This window comes from Perca fluviatilis, chromosome 3 (genome assembly GCF_010015445.1).
Source record: "Perca fluviatilis chromosome 3, GENO_Pfluv_1.0, whole genome shotgun sequence".
Lineage (NCBI taxonomy): Eukaryota > Metazoa > Chordata > Actinopteri > Perciformes > Percidae > Perca > Perca fluviatilis.
In genome coordinates, this window is record NC_053114.1 from 12645861 (window position 1) to 12662527 (window position 16667).

Consider the following 16667-nt stretch of genomic DNA (forward strand, 5'->3'; position numbering starts at 1 on the left):
TCAAGTAATACTAAGACTGAAATTTTGCCACTATCTGTGTTTAAGTGGATGTCATTAAAGACTTTAACAAGAGCCGTCTCAGTGCTGTGGTGTGGTCGAAAACCTGACTAAAAGGCATCAAAACTGTTGTTAGTGATAAGAAAAGGTTGAGTTGTTGAAAAAACGCTTTTTCTATGATTTTACTTAAAAATGGAAGGTTTGATATCGGCCTATAGTTGCTCATTAGTGATGTATCTAGATTGTTCTTTTTTATGAGTGGCTTGATGACTGCAGTTTTTAGGGCCTGTGGGAAAATACCTGAGAGCAGAGATGTGTTTACAATCTGTAGAAGATCAGAAGCCAAACAATTCAATAAATTTTTTAAAACACCCGTTGGTATAATATCAAGGCAACAGGAGGACGTTTTCAGATGTTGTATAATGTCCTCCTGGTTTTTATGGTTGATCATATGAAATTGTGTCATAGTGGAATTTGTTTTGCGTGAACACTGTGACAATACATATCCTGTACTTGATATGGAGGCACTGACTGTTTGTCTAATTTTCTGAATTTTTTCTGTGAAGAAGGAGGCAAATTCATTGCAAGCCTTGGTAGACAATAGTTCAGATGCTACTGGTACTGGAGGGTTTGTTAATCTATCGACAGTAGCAAACAAAGCATATGAATTATTATTGTTTCTGGCAATAATGTCAGAGAAAAAGGACTGCCTTGCATTCCATAGTTCCAAATTATAAATGCGAAGTCTCTCTTTATAGGTGTTGTAGTGGACCTGGAGATTAGTTTTTCGCCAACTGCGTTCAGCTTTTCGACACTCTTTTTTCTGTTCTCACCACTATAAAATTTCTCCATGGAGATCTTTTCTCACCAGAGACAGCTTTAATCTTAGTGGGAGCAATGGCATCAATAACATTTGTAATTTTACAGTTGAAATTATCTACAAGCTCAGTGACTGAGGCCCAAATGAGGGTGGGTGTAGAAGAGAAAAGCTGAATGAATGATTCACTGGTGTTTTCAGTGATATACCGTTTTCTGATTAACTTTGTTTGAACACTTTTGGGCACCGAGATAGTGCCGTTAAAGAAAACACAGGAATGATCAGAGAGAGCAACATCAGTCACCACAACCTTGGAAATGTTTAGACCCTTGGAGATAATCAAGTCCAGTGTGTGCCCCTTATTGTGCGTGGGCTGTGTCACATGCCAAGTCAGTCCATAGCTCTCAAAAACACAACACAGTTCTTTGGTCCCTCGGTCCTGGGGGTTGTCAACATGAATGTTAAAATCACCAGCAATAATTACACGGTCAAAGTTAATACAGATTATAGACAGCAGTTCAGTACAGTCGTCAAAGAAGTTTGCACAGTATTTAGGTGGCCTATAGATATTTAGAAGTATAGCTTGAGGGGAGGATCTTAGCTGAAGAGCCACATATTCAAAAGAAGCAACATTTCCGTAAGATAATTGCGTACATTGGAATGAGTCATTAAACAAAATGGCGACTCCACCTCTTTTCTTATTCACTCTATTCTCACTTATAAAACTGAAGTTAGGGGGGGCTTTCTAAATGAGAACAGCAGCACTGTTATTATGGTCCAACCAGGTTTCAGTTAAAAACATAAAATCAAGATTGTGCTTAATAATGAAATCATTGATTAAAAATGATTTTCCTGCCAAAGACCTAACGTTTAGTAGGGCTAGTGTTAGTGCGTTTTCATTTTTTGGGACAGACTGTGGCTGACAAGGAATGGATGCTAAATTTGCAAAGTTTGCAGGTAAGTGCTTAGTCGCCGTTCTTTTTCTATTACCTATCACACCATAAATTGTGGAAGAATCTAATACGCAGGGCCCAGGCTTGTCTTGGAAAGAGTCATGAGTGCCACTAGGCATGCAGCCTGGACTCGGCCCATATCAGTTAATGCTTGCTGCATTTTGCACACAAGCATCCTTATCAGTTTGGGGAGGAGTTAACTGCCATCCTTGAGGGGGCAGAGGTGCCTGGCGTTTTACGATGAGAGAAGGAAGGGGGGCATACTTGGTTCCAGCATTCACCAGCTGCTTCATCTGGTCAGTGAACTCCAACATGGGGATGGGGGAAGGAGGGGAGAGCGACGTATCCTCAAAGGCGTCCTCAACGGCGTCGTGGTTGTCAAAGGGGTTTGAGGAGTGTTGGACGGGTGAGAAGGGGGGTTGAGATTTCTCATCTCCGCTCTTTGGTCTCCCATGGTCAAATCTTTGCTCAGGTGGGGGCTGTGGTGGATCACTGCCGCACTTTGTTGTGTCTTCCTCTTGTTTTGGTTCATCTTGTCTCGTGTTCTTGGCCAAGGGAGCAGATGTGTGGCGCAGAAAGTAAAGTAGGCTAGAGGTAAGGAAGAGTCCATCTGCTTTTAAAAGATGTCTGCAGCCCCAGAAAATGTTAAAATTGTCTGCAGAGAATGGTTGGTACATGCAGTTGAAAGCCATCTGTTCAGTGCCAACAGTCTGCCGAATCTCTCAGCTCCTCTTCTGACTGGCGGTATAGGGCCACTGATAAACACCTTTGCGTTTAGGGAGCTGACTGTGTTCAGCAGATTCATAAAGTAACGATTCAGCACTTCAGACTCTTGCTTTACAACATCATTTGACCCTATATGCAGTATAATGTTCTTCACAGTTGGGTGTGCTGCTATGATATCCTGGATTCTTTGGGCCAAGTCAGACACCATGTCTTTGGGAAACAGAGTATTTTGGTGTTTTTACTGCTTTTTATATCTTTCACAGCAGAGTCACCCACAATCAGAGTTTGGGGCCCAGTCATTAGCTTTCCCTGTAGCTTTTTACTTTTAGAATTGCTTTTGGTCCTGCAGCAGAGGAGCAAATCTGTTCTTCACCTGCACACTCAGTTGTTGGGGAGGCATTTTGTTGGTGATTTTCCCTTTTGCAGCTGTCCACGGCTGTGTCCTGCTAAGTACAGGGGTTGAAGAGGCACTCTGCCTGGATGATAATGCAGGCCAGCCGGTTGTATCACAAATCTCAGGGCGCTGTGCCCTGCCCGTTAGTCGTCCTCCCATTTCCCAGGAAAATGATTTACTCTTAGGCTTTGCACCAAAAGAGTTCCAGGGAGGACTGCCACTTGTTGATTTATTATCCGTTCCACAGCCCTCCTGTTTCTTTGTGGTCTTGCTGGTGCTAGTTAGCCATGTGTTAGCATGCTTTTGTCCATTGTTTTGGGTCACTGGTAAAGTGGTGTCATTTCCACATGATCCGTTCACTTCCACGTTTACTTCTAACCGCTAAATTTTGGTTTCCAGAACTGCAATCTTCTGAAGGAGTTTGTAGTAGTCCTCCATGGATAAGGGTGGCATCTTGCTGCTAATTAGCTTTAGCTACAGTCACTTTAGGACAGGCTTGAGCTATTGGTAGGCCACGCTCACGCAGAAAAATGTTAAAATATGACAATAGCCTACTATGTCTATAAAATATGTATAATCCAGTGATTTATTAAGTATCCAAGAGCCGCTGCTCAAAGTTTCTCTCAGAGGAAAAGCAAGATTATCAGCAGAAATATGCAAGCAGAAGCAGGAGCAAGCAGTAGAGCGTCTGCACTGTAAGAAGCAGTCTCTTATATGGTAGCAAACGGATTGTCTCATCACGCCACCACACGGCACACCACCACACGGTCAAAAGACTGTTTTCCCTCTCAGGCAGTGCCAGATGCTGTAGCTTACTGTCTTTAAGGCCTTTCCCCTTGGGCTCCACCTTCAGCCTCCCAACTGTCCTTTAGGTGGGGGTAGACAGACCTGTGGCCATATATACTCACTCATTCATTCATCCATTCACACACACACACACACACACACACACACACACACACACACACACACACACACACACACACACACACACACACACATACACTACTATTTACAAGAAAGAAACATGAAATCAACCCAAAGCTCAATTTGGCTCCTACATACCGGCCCCTAATTGTGTTTGGCTGTTTGAGGCAAAAACAATTACTTTTTTAAAGGAATACGCCACCGTTTGTTGATATAGGGTTATTCACCCTCTCCTCTATATTTATATAGGTAGGCAAACGCATTTTTGTCTCAGTGCATGCATTGCCTTAGTCTGCCAGCCCTGCCGCTAGCTTAGCTTAGCTTAGCTTAGTGTAGTGAATGCTTTGTTGCCGTTAGCATGTCGTGAGTAAAAGTGACCTAACAACAACAAAAACAAAACCTAATTACTTCTTGTGGCCTGTGTATTCACAACAAGTACAAATAGCAATGCAGATTAAGACTAGACGATTTCCTAGGCAGATATTGATTTGGGACTATACTGGGTGGAAGCACAGCCGAAGCACTGCTACTCGTGCACAGAGATATCACGCAGCACCTGAAAACCCCCAACTTCCGTCAACATACCGGCGTGAATATTAGCTGGCTATTTCTCCTACAGTAGACAGTGAATGGCGATGAACATGGCGGATTTTGTGAGAGATGAAGAGGATGACTTCTCAGACAGTCAAGATCCAGTAGTATACCTCTACGAACCAGAGTTTTCAGAAGAGGAGCTGCGTGCTTTGGAAATAGAACGACAGGAGGAGGAGGTTGCGATCGTTCAACAGCCCAAGGACGTGAGGATTAGAGCCAACGCAAACTGGTGGCGTGAGTGTGGGGGAGTATGCCAACATATGCCGACTGAAATGAACGTGCCTGCAGTTGTGTCACAGCTACCGAGGATTTCTCGCTGTTGATCCATCCTGCAGTCCTCGACTTTTTTTTTGGTGCGATAAAGTCAACTGGAAAAAAACGCTGAATTGACCCAATAAACAGCTGTCCACAGAGTAAGTGATTATTGTAAACGTGACGCATGGTTATTTTACGGGATAGATGGACCCTTATTAGACCTGTACTCACAGAGTTGCTGCGTGATATCTCTGTGCCCGAGTAGCAGTGCTTCGGCTGTGCTTCCACCAAATATAGTCCCAAATCAATATCAATATCCTTTGTTATTCCTCAGTCCCAAAGCCATTCTTTAAAGAGGTGAAAGAGTACATACAAGAACTGTTGATGAGAGGCTTGCTAGTTAAGTCGAAAGTCCCTGTATGCTGCTCCATTTGTGTGCGTCAGAAAGAAAGACAGCAGCCTGCGACTATGCATCAATTATCACCTCCTTAATAAAAAGACTCTCTGATTGACACCTGCTGCCCAGGATACAGGACCTGACAGACACACTTGGTGGCAATGCCTGGTTTCGCATCTGGACTAAGGCAAAGCCTATCACAGGGCTTCATCGCTGAGGGTTTAGGCCAGTTCACCACATTCATTACTCTTAAGGTCTCTATAAATGGGTCCATATTCCATTTGGACTTTCAAACGCCCCTGGAGCATTCCAGCGGAGCATGATGGAAAGGCAAGGGCCCCTCAGAAGCTATGTTTCTATCCACACGTTTTTATCCGAATTAAGTGATATTGAATGAAAAATGCCTTATGGAAACAGTAAAATCCGATTGAATTTCATGAATATCGACTCAAAGAAAATACGTTCAGTCTCATCGGATTTTCTCTTGATCGATATACGGCTTATGCGATAAACGCTGATGGAAACGTTATTTGCCGAATAAATAATGAATTGCGATTAAGTTTTAGGTCATTTTATGGTTGCAACCCGCAATAAAACGAAGAAGAAGAAGTTTCAGTTCATTTCTGCCCAGTATTTCCGCTCTGTTTGCAAAACAAAAACAGATGTAAGTCGAGATACTTTTTTAACTTAATTTACCAGAAAAATATAACGACTATTTTAGATAGCAAAAATCTAAGAAATGCCATCATTTATCAGGAGCTCGCGAAGGAAATGACCAACAGTTACAACAGGGACATTACGCTTAACGCTTAACGTGAAAAAGCTTAACGTGGTTTAATGTATCTAAACAACGATCAATCATCACCAGATTTATCATGGTTATATCTTGTCATGAACACTTAAGCCTGTCAAAAAAACTAAATCGAAATCCAACGATTATAGAAGTTATCTCACGTTAATGTTTTCTTCATCATTAGCCCTATGGCGAGGAAAAAGCTTAACGTGGTTTAATGTACTTACACAATGATCAATGATTACCAAATTTATTTCTCATATTGCTCCTCATAACCACTGAAAACTGTCAAAAACTCGAACCCAAAGTCCAATTATTATGGACATTATCTGACATTAAGCGATTCTGCTTCATAGAGCCTATGGAAAAAGCTTAACGTGGTTGAAAGTACCTAAACAATGATCAATCATCACATAATTTCTCTCTCATATTACCCCTCATAACCACGGAAAACTGTTAAAAAATCGAACCCAAAATCCTATTATTATGGACGTTATCTGACATAAAGCGTTTCTGCTTCACAGCAGGGCAGCGGAGCGGCTGGGGGTTGAGTCTCCATGGTTCTCATTGGCTTTATAAGTCCTAATGTAAAAAAGCTTAACGTGGTTTAATGTACCTAAACAACAATCAATCATCACCAAAAAAAATCCTCTCCTATATTGCTCATCATAACCACTTAAAACGGTCAAATCTAACCCAATGTCCAAATATTATGGACGTTATCTGACACTATGATGAAGAAAACATTAACGTGAGATAACTTCTATAATCGTTGGATTTCGATTTAGTTTTTTTTGACAGGCTTAAGTGTTCATGTCAAGATATGACCATGATACATCTGGTGATGATTGATCGTTGTTTAGATACATTAAACCACGTTAAGCTTTTTCACGTTAAGCGTTTTAGAATGTCCCTTACGACAAGCCGTGGGACGTCCTGCGGAGTAAATGGAAGGCGCTCAAACAGCGATACACGGCTCAAAAAAGAGAGTTGTCTCGCAGCGGTGCCGGAGGGAAAATAAAAGGCAAGTTCCACCTTTTTGATGAGCTGGATCAGATCCTCAGCCAAATGCCCATTGGAGATTAGCTTAGCTTCTAATATTAACAACAACGACTACTTTTGTCTAGCAAAACTTTGTTCGCAAAAGTTTGCTTGAATGTTGTGCGATTCAGTGCAAAAATGAATGGAAACACCTTAAAATGTCTCAAATCAATTCGATATACCAATTTAATCGCAAAACAGCATGTGACGTCATTACGCACAGGTTTTTATTCACTTTAAAGCTGTTTGATGGAAACACACTTTCACCAGCTTTATTCGCATAAGTTTTTTTACCGAACTTAAGATAATTCGATTGACAAGTGGATGGAAACTTAGCTAGAGATGACTGCTCCATCTCATATTTTGATGATGTGCTCTGCTGCGCGGAAAATTTGAAGAGCATGTTAAGGCACTCTGCAAAGTTCTCCAGGCCCTCCAGCACTCCATGGAGTGAAACTGAGGCCTGAGAAGTGAGAGCTGTTTAGACAAGAAGTCAGGTATGTGGGTCGCCTCGTGTCAGCTGAGGAGATCTAAATAGACCCACATGACCTGGAAGCTGTACGAACCCTGACAAACATGAGACCAAGGACAGTTGGAGAAGTAAGGAAGCTGACCGGGTTCCTGGGTTATTACATCATCCTGCATCCAGGTTTTTTCCCGGATTACAACACCGATCTATGAGCTACTCCAAACTAAACCATGGAAAGCCCAGATTCCAGCACGAAGAAGAAATGCAAAACTCTCTCCTGACAAATCCAGGCATATAGCATATCCAGACTTTAACTTGTCTCTCATATTACATACAGACCCATCAGACAAGTGCCTAGGAGCTGTCCTTTATCAGAGCCAGCATGGAAAATTGAGTTCGTCAATATGGTTCTAGGACACCAGCCGAACGCAATTACCATCTGTACAGTGAAAAACTAGTCTTGCATTGCCAGACCTACCTAGCGCTGCGCAGGAAAGCTTGGCGAGTCCACACAGCATTCCGGGATGGGAGAAAAATGTGCTCTGGTTTATTGACATTTCTTTAAACCAATCACAATTGTCTTGGGCCATAAGGAGCAATGGTGCCTCTGCAAACTAGCCTCAGGAAGGAACTTGTTTTGGTGGAACGTGTACGTTCAAAAGTTGTTTTAGTCATGCAACAGAAAACTCAGATTGGACAGACAGTCCAGCTAGCTGTCTGGCGTTCAAAGTATGTGCTTGCACTGGCTGAAGATTTAGCATCTCCTCTACTAACAAACCTGTTAATTATAGAAAACAGTAAGTCTTATTATTATTAACCCATTCAGACCGGCTAACCCAGATTTCCTTTTATACATTTTCAAATATAAAATAGTATTTATACTATGACTTGGTGGATTATTTGATGGGGTAACACTTTATAATAACCATCATTAATAGATGGTAAATTGATAGTTAATTAATCTTTAGTTAATTGTCATTTAACTGTTAACAAACAGTCATTTTACTGTTAACAAACAATGAAATTATAATTAATAATGTTTACTAATTATTAGTAGTGCTGTAAATTAACAGTTTATTGTAACACACATTATATCCCTCATATACTATATTAGGTATCGGGTAATGATTAAAAAATGTTTGTTAACCTTTAAGAAACCATTTTTAAAACATCTATAAACATTACATAGATAGATGGACCAGATATTCCTAACACTTTGTTAAGGGTTACTAGTTGGTTTGTAAACCGTCTATAAACAGTGTCTGGATGGTTATTATAAAGTTGCAAAAGATGACAAATACCTTGTTAAATAGTTAATAGTTTGTAAACCATCTATAAGAATTATTGGAATGCCTATTATAAAGTTGGGTAGTTTATAATTAGTTAATTGTAAATAAGTGGTCTATAAAGCATAAAGTTACTTTATTTGGTACACTTAAATCTTTTATTAGTGGTCCATAAAACAGTGATTATTTGTGATTATTTGTACACTGATAATATAGTCTGATCAGTAAATTGAACCCATTTGTGAAGAAAGTCATTGTCATGCAACAATGGACCGCAGATGATAACAGTGGGAGACGAGAACAAAGGGATTACTAAAACATAGTTAATACAAAAACTTAGCAATGGCACCTTAATTTTTTTATTAAATTAATGATACAAATACAATAATGTAAATACAGGGGTAGGGGTACTTTAGAGGCCCCAATAACAATAAAAGACCCAAAGTGATTAACATTACAAGCTCCAGAAACTTGAAATCATTTATTTCTATTTATATTGCTTAGTAATATCGTGGAGCAGGCATCCTAGTGGACCATTATGGTGTTTTTTACCCAACCATTCAGTCCACTCGATCACAATCAGATGGTCTCTGAGCAGGTCCTCCGTGTGATTCCCTCTGAGTCTACTGATTGTCTCCTTGTAGCTCCTCCAGGCCCTCTCAATGTGTTGAGTGTGGCAACCCGTTTCAGCATTGACATTTGTCACACAGTGGTTAACTGTGTAATGCCTGTATCCAAATGCAGGCAGAACCTGACGGTAGGCCCGCCACTCATCACTTAATATTGTGGATCCAGTACTAACGTGGTGGAGAATCAGTGGGACCAGCTCTCGTCTGGTCCGTCTTTCCACCAGGCGGAGAACAGGCATGGTCCTCTGTGCTTCACACCAAGCATCCCAAACACCCACTTCTTCCTTTTTCACCCACCAGCCATTCTTCCATGTCTGTACTGTCAAAATATTCAAATTGGACACATATTAGAAATGGTAATTATTCACATGGTGATGTATAACTAATATTTACTGTAATTATTTGACCATTAAAACATAGAATGCTGCCAATTGATTAACTTTCCTGAGTTATAAAATGATTATATCCCCATAAGTATGGATTCACCCCCACCACTGCGTCCACAGATGCTTACTGTTGGTGCCATAACTGGAACAGATTTCAATACAATCTTTTATAATTTGCTGTGACCATTTATGACCCCTTGAGGAATAACTTTTTATTTGTGGTGGCAATTACTGCATCTCCTTACAGCCAAGCAGTGATGAAACCTAAAAATAAATCTATACATGGACAATACATTTGTCATAATGACCTAGTCTGGAAATTTTGAATTTTCTGGTATTTCATATATTTTTTTCAAAATGTTGTTTATTTCTCCTTTTTATTTTTCATCAATATTTTTTATTGATTTTTTAACATATCAAAACTTTTTTACACACATAAAAAGCACATTCAGCATCTAAGAAAAACAGATGCCAATGACAGAGACACCTAGAATAATAAAAAATTATAATAAATAATAAAAAAAGTAAATACATAATATATAAATAAAAAAGATAAGTAAAAGCTTTTCATCACATCTTATGTTTGACACAACTTCTTAATCAGCCATTGGTACGTCATTTCCCCCACGTTCAAGAAAGAATAAAAAAGGTTCCAGACCTCCTCAAACATCCCATATTTACCTTTCACAATATAAGATACCTTTTCCATAGACATACTTATTGCCATTTCTTTCAGCCAGTTACCTATACTTTGCGCCTTTATGTGCTTCCAGTGTAAAGCAATAAGACGTTTTGCTTGTAATAGACACGTCTATTAATGCATATTCTTTACTTTCCAATGGTATTTTATGAGGTTATAGATGTAATATAAATAATTTTGCAGAAATTGGTATATTGATATTCAGGATTTTATCTATTATGCATTTCACATCTTTCCAAAATTTCATTATATGTTCACACTCCCAAACGCAATGGAATAGAGTGCCTTTAAAAGTGATACATTTAACACACATGTCCGGGATATTTTCATTATATTTGTGTAACGTGGTGGGAGTTATGTAAGTTCGCATCAGCCATTTATATTGCAATAGTTTCAGTCTGACATTTACTGTCTGGGTTTGAACTTCCTTGCACGTCTTCATCCAGTCATTCACATGGATGTCCTCTTTTAAATCCTTCTTCCATGCTTCAAGTTTGTTATCTGAGCAGTCCTGTGACCCTGACACTATAATGCCGTTATATATCGTAGTATCGTAGTGAAATCAAGCCTCTGCTATAACAATCTTTTACCACTTCCTTCTCTAATATTGATAAAGATGGCATATATAAAGAGTAACTTTGAGAAATGAAAATGAAATTCCTTATTTGTAGGAATTTAAAGAAATGTTGTCTAGATATATCGAATGTACGAACCAATTCCTCAAACGACATAAGTTTACTGGAGGAATATAGATCTGCTACTGTCTTAATCCCCTTATCTGCCCATATTTTAAAACCTGCATCCAGTCGGCCTGGTTTAAACCTTGTATTGCCCCAGGTGGGGCTGTAACAAGACCTAAATACTTCTTAATTTCATACCATACGTTTATCATATTTAAGACTATTGGGTTAGAAATGTTTTTTCTAAGGTCCTTGAGTTCTGAGGAATATAGATACAAACTTAGAGGCAGGTCAGATGTGATTGCAGATGATTCCATATCCACCCAAGAGGGAGTAGCTTGGGAAGAAAAGTGAAACATGATGGTTCTTAATTGTGCAGCCCAATAGTACCACTGCAAATTAGGACACTTAAGCCCCCCTCTATCATATGGTAAATATAGAAGTGAAAGGCGGAGTCTAGGACGTCTGTTATTCCATATGAAATTAGTAAATGGTTTATTCATTCTTAGAAAGAGCTGTTTAGGACGCGCCAAAGACATATTTTGAAATAGGCATAAGAGCTTGGGCAGAATATTCATTTTCAAAATATTTATACGACCTATTAGAGATGTGGGTAGAGATGTCCATCTTTCGATGGAATTATTAATATTTTCATCCTTGCCCTCCCTGCAACCAAGTTCATCTGCTGCATCCATTCCTCTGTTTCCACCAACCACAAGAACATAATTAGCATAGCTAATTAGCAAAAATTTAATTTAAGGTGGTTAAGAATAAAAATACAGAATACAACAGAAAAACAAATTGAAAAAAATATAGAAAAAGAGCAGTGCAATAAAGTCATTAGATGATAATGAAAAGGCAGAGAAGTACCATACTATATAGTACACAATAAAATGTATAGGCCTATGACATCTTATGAGTTGTTGGCTTATGAATATGAGTAATAACTTAAAAGAAAATTAATTATCCCTACATTGTTTTCATTTATCAACTATTTGACCTTCTCTTTTCAAGATCCTCAGCTTTATAGTAGGCTACAAAGACAATTGAGCCCCAAGTCATATCACCTACCGTTTGTTTTTCATAATGACTAAGTTGTAAAGTTACGCAGTGCAGTGTATATTAGTCTACATATATGGCAATCATTAATGAGAAGTTTTTTGAAAAAGACAAAGGCTAGTGTTTCAATTGTCCAAATCAATAGCTTTATTTTTTTCTTTGAATTAATACAGGTTATGGATGGCTTTTTGTCCTAGATTTGGACAGAATAAATCAAAGCGCAACATAAAAGGAAAAACAGAACAAAAATGACAAACAAAACAAAAGTTTACTATATAAATAAAAACAATATATACTATAGACAAGGAATTCTCCGCAGGGATCTATCCTATCAATAACCTACCAAATTCATGTCCAAACGTCTTCTCGCAGATGTATGCGGATGACGCAATGATTTACACACAAGCAAAAACCATCCAACAAGCAGCTGCTGATCTCACAGATGCCCTATTCTATGTGCAGGACTGGCTCAAGGATTCATGCCTCATGTTGAACACCAGAAAAACTGTGTGCATGTACTTCTCAAAACGCCAGGTCGAAGTAACCAGATCCAATGTCTTTATGAATGGAGTGGAACTTGACGTGGTCTCAGAATTTAAATATCTTGGGGTAGTCCTTGATCCAACACTTTGTTTCAAAAGTCATGTAAAAAAAGTAGCACAGGTAGTCAAATTTAATCTTCAAAATTTCTGACATATTCAAAATAATTTAACCATGGATGTTGCTAAAACATATTTTTATTCAATGATTATTTCTCATTTTGACTATTACCTGGTCTCTTGCCTGCCCCAAAACACTTGCAACCATGGAAAGTCTCTATAAAAAGGCATTAAAAACACTTAAAAAAACGCTATCCCACCACTATTGTCATGTTATAAAAAAAACATAGGCTATTGGATTTTCGAAATATGATCAATTTGAAAATGGCCTGTTTGATATACAAGGTTCTACACTCCCTCGCTTCTCCACCATTGAAGGACTTTATCAAATCTAAAGAAAATTTGCAGAGGACCACTCGAGCCTCTACTAGAGGAGACTTGATAATACCCCACTGGCGTACCACCTTCGGTCAGACGGTTTTGTCTGTACGAGGTAGGAACCTGTGGAATAGTCTTCCTAACGTTGAGAGAATGCCCTACATATAGCTTGTTTAAAGCTAAAAAATTGGCTATGGGCAAACCAAAGTTGTACACATTAGTGGGTATGTTGTATCTTTTTCTGAATCTTTTTTTTTATTTTGTAATGTGTATATGGATATTTGAAGTTGAATGAATTTTTAAGTCTTATGTGAATACTGTATATAGGGCTTTTGTTAATTTATTGATAAACGATATACTTACTGTAGATGTAAATTTTATTCTGCAATGTTTTGTTACCTGTGTGATCTTAGCCCGTGGAACTACGGATGGAAATTAGCCCTTGGCTACAATCCGGCATGTTTACATGCATGTATTCCATGTTTGTTCATTAACATGCACTGTCCCAATCAAATAAATAAATGAAAAAAAAAAGAAAAAATAATTGATTGATTTTACGTCATATTGTTTACTAATTAATGCATTTGTGAGGAAAGCGATTCAACCGGAAGTGCATTCACGATTTTATTTTGAAATGTATCCCGTGCATTTCCTGTCCTGACAGTGGAGGTGGCTTGAGAGTGCAGCCTGCGGCGGTAGCGACCTCACAGTGGAGGCCGGGTGCCTCTCGCAAATGTTGCATTTCATCTTCTGTTTCAGAAGTTTTCTTTTCTTTAGCCATTTTATTAGTTCCTTGTGGTGTTTTCTTTTCAATCGGCTACCTTCAATTAACTCCCTTAGTTCACTTGCTAAACCAGGCCTTTTCCATTAAATGGGCTACACACGGAAAGGTTATTCAGACCAGACTTGTTGGAGCCAAAAGCGTGCCCAAATTCCCACAGCCCGCCCGCCACTGGTCCGCGAGTTCGTTCTCTAAGCTGGAACCCGCCCCTACTCTGCCTCTGATTGGCTCTGACCCTACACAACCATTTCACTCCTCATGCATATCCGACTCTGAACATACCCAACCTAACAAACTTAAGGTAATGACTACTAGCCAATCAGAGGCAGAGTAGGGCGGGTCTAAGCATAACCAGGTAGCGTTAGCAATATTGCTGAAATCAAAAAGGGTTCGAACCGAGCTAGCTACAGAGTATCTGTAGCTAATATTTCTAACTTCACCATGTCGGGAAAGAAAAGACATTTTACAAGATCTGTCAAATCATTAAAAATGGATCACAAATTAGGGACACTAACGCCATCGGCGTCGCTGAAAGAAACTGTAGCACCAGACATTACCATCAGCAGCATGGATGATGCTAAAATTGCACATGGACAGCATAAAACCTGGAGGACACCGCCATTAGCAAAAACATTAATGCCAAAGTTACCAGTGATGAGGATTACCCCGCAAACAAGAAGCGTCAAGGTTTTGAGAGGGATAAATTCAGTATTTTTTTTTATACCAGCGATGACAAAGACTGTGAAGAGCAATCTCTGAGTACAGGTAAGTTTGGTAACGTTAACCTGTTGGCATGTAGCCTACTTAACTTAGCTACTTAATTGTAGCTAGCCCTCTGCTCACTAAGATTTCTAAACAGTAACGTTATGGAAAAGTATGGAATTTGATTTTAGAAATGTACAGGTCTGGATAGCATTGAACAAAATTTGTGCTTCCAGGCTATTTCCCATATTCTGTTTTCTTAAATATACAATTCTTACATTTCTAAATATTGATCATATAACGTTAAGCACAGTTCATGGCATTTTGAGTTAGATAGTTCTGCTAAATTTTTATCTGTAACGTTACTTTTTAGAGAGTGCGCAGGGCAAGGCACTTGTGACTTAACACACACTCCTACGCAGAGCTGGCTCCATGCCTGTTTGTCACAGTTCTGCTCCAAGTGCTTTCTAACTTATACCTGTACCAAATCCAGACATCCAAAACTAAATATCCTAAGTGTGAAAGAAATGTGGCAAATATTGTTAGTTTTCATATATACATAGCATCACAAATAACCAAATACCAAATATTAAGATTGTCTGAGTTATGCAGTGATGTAGTTATCATTAAATTAAACAGACTGTGTTTTCTGTAAGGAAAGCATAAATTTATGTCTGCGTAATCGTGTAGACTGAATGGTCACAATAGGTCAATGCTATTTTTCTGAGGGCAGACTATTGTACTCAGATGTCAAATATGGTCTAAAATAATCTACTGAGAAGTTTAAAATTTCGGAATTGTTCAGTGGAAATCGTGTTGAAACATTCGTAATCACACAGAGCTGGTTTCACTATTAACCAGCAGTTCACATAAAGAGAACATGTATTTAATGTTTATGATTTTAGATGCACTTAAGTTTATTTCTCTTATTTCCAGCCATCAATATGTCTCCAACAGGATCAGTGCTGCTCCAAAAGACAAATCAAGCAGTTGAAAAAGGACATTGACTCCCTTCACCAACAATTAGCAGGTGTTTTTCTCCCTATGCTGCATATTATATTTTGCTGTAGTGAGTAATTGCATCCTAACTAGATTATATTTTTTGAAGTATTAAACTTTGGAAGCATTTGGCAGACTAAATTTAAAATACATGTGATCTCACAATAGAATTTCCACTTTCCTCCAAATTTAAATTTATAATGCAATTTTCACTACTAGAATGGGCATTTTGTAGTTTGTAGTTGTAAAGTGTGGCTACGCTATTTGATGTTAATATTAACACTATTATTTTATTGATACTATTCCCTATTGTTTTAGCCAAGAACACTGCTGTAGGGACAGAGTCTAACCAAACTACGTCGTCATCTGCATCTCAAAAAGCACAGAAAAAAGAGCTACATCCAAAAAGGGCATAAAGAAAAGAAGACAAAAGAAGAAGGTGGCAAAAGGAAGAACATCACGTGGCAAAAGAGGTCAATTAAGGGGCCGAAGTCTTATTAAATTTTTTTTTAAATTGTGGTTAAAATTAGAAATCTGAAAAATTTCTACTTAGGTTTGAATTTTAGATTGGAATGCAAACCATTTCATAACCAAAGTGGTTTTACTCATCAAGGATATACCATTTAAAGGAAAGTTCACCAAAAGCAAAAAACATGTTTTTCTCTTTCCCGGAGTGCTATTGATCCATCCAGATAGTATCAGTGTGATTTGGTGAGGTTTGGAGATATCAACTGTAAAGGAATGACATTGGGTTTGTTGCGTCAAAAAATATATTGGAAAAACTCAACAGCAATGTTTCTTTCCAGAAATCATGACATGGTTACACAGGATAATCTTCAGGTATGGTTGTGAGCAGTTTTATTGGGAACTGTTTTCCAACAAAGTACCCTGCCATAATAGTTTTATAATAGGTCTGTGGATTATTGTTTGTTATTATGTCATGCTTTCTGAAAAAGGTGTGGACATTTTTTTTATTTATTTATTTAATTTTATTTAGTTATTCTTGATGCATTGAGCTACATTGTATTAAAGCCGATATCTCCAAACCTCTGCAAATCACACAGAAACTATGCTGGCTCAACAGATGTACCTTGCTGGGTTAAAG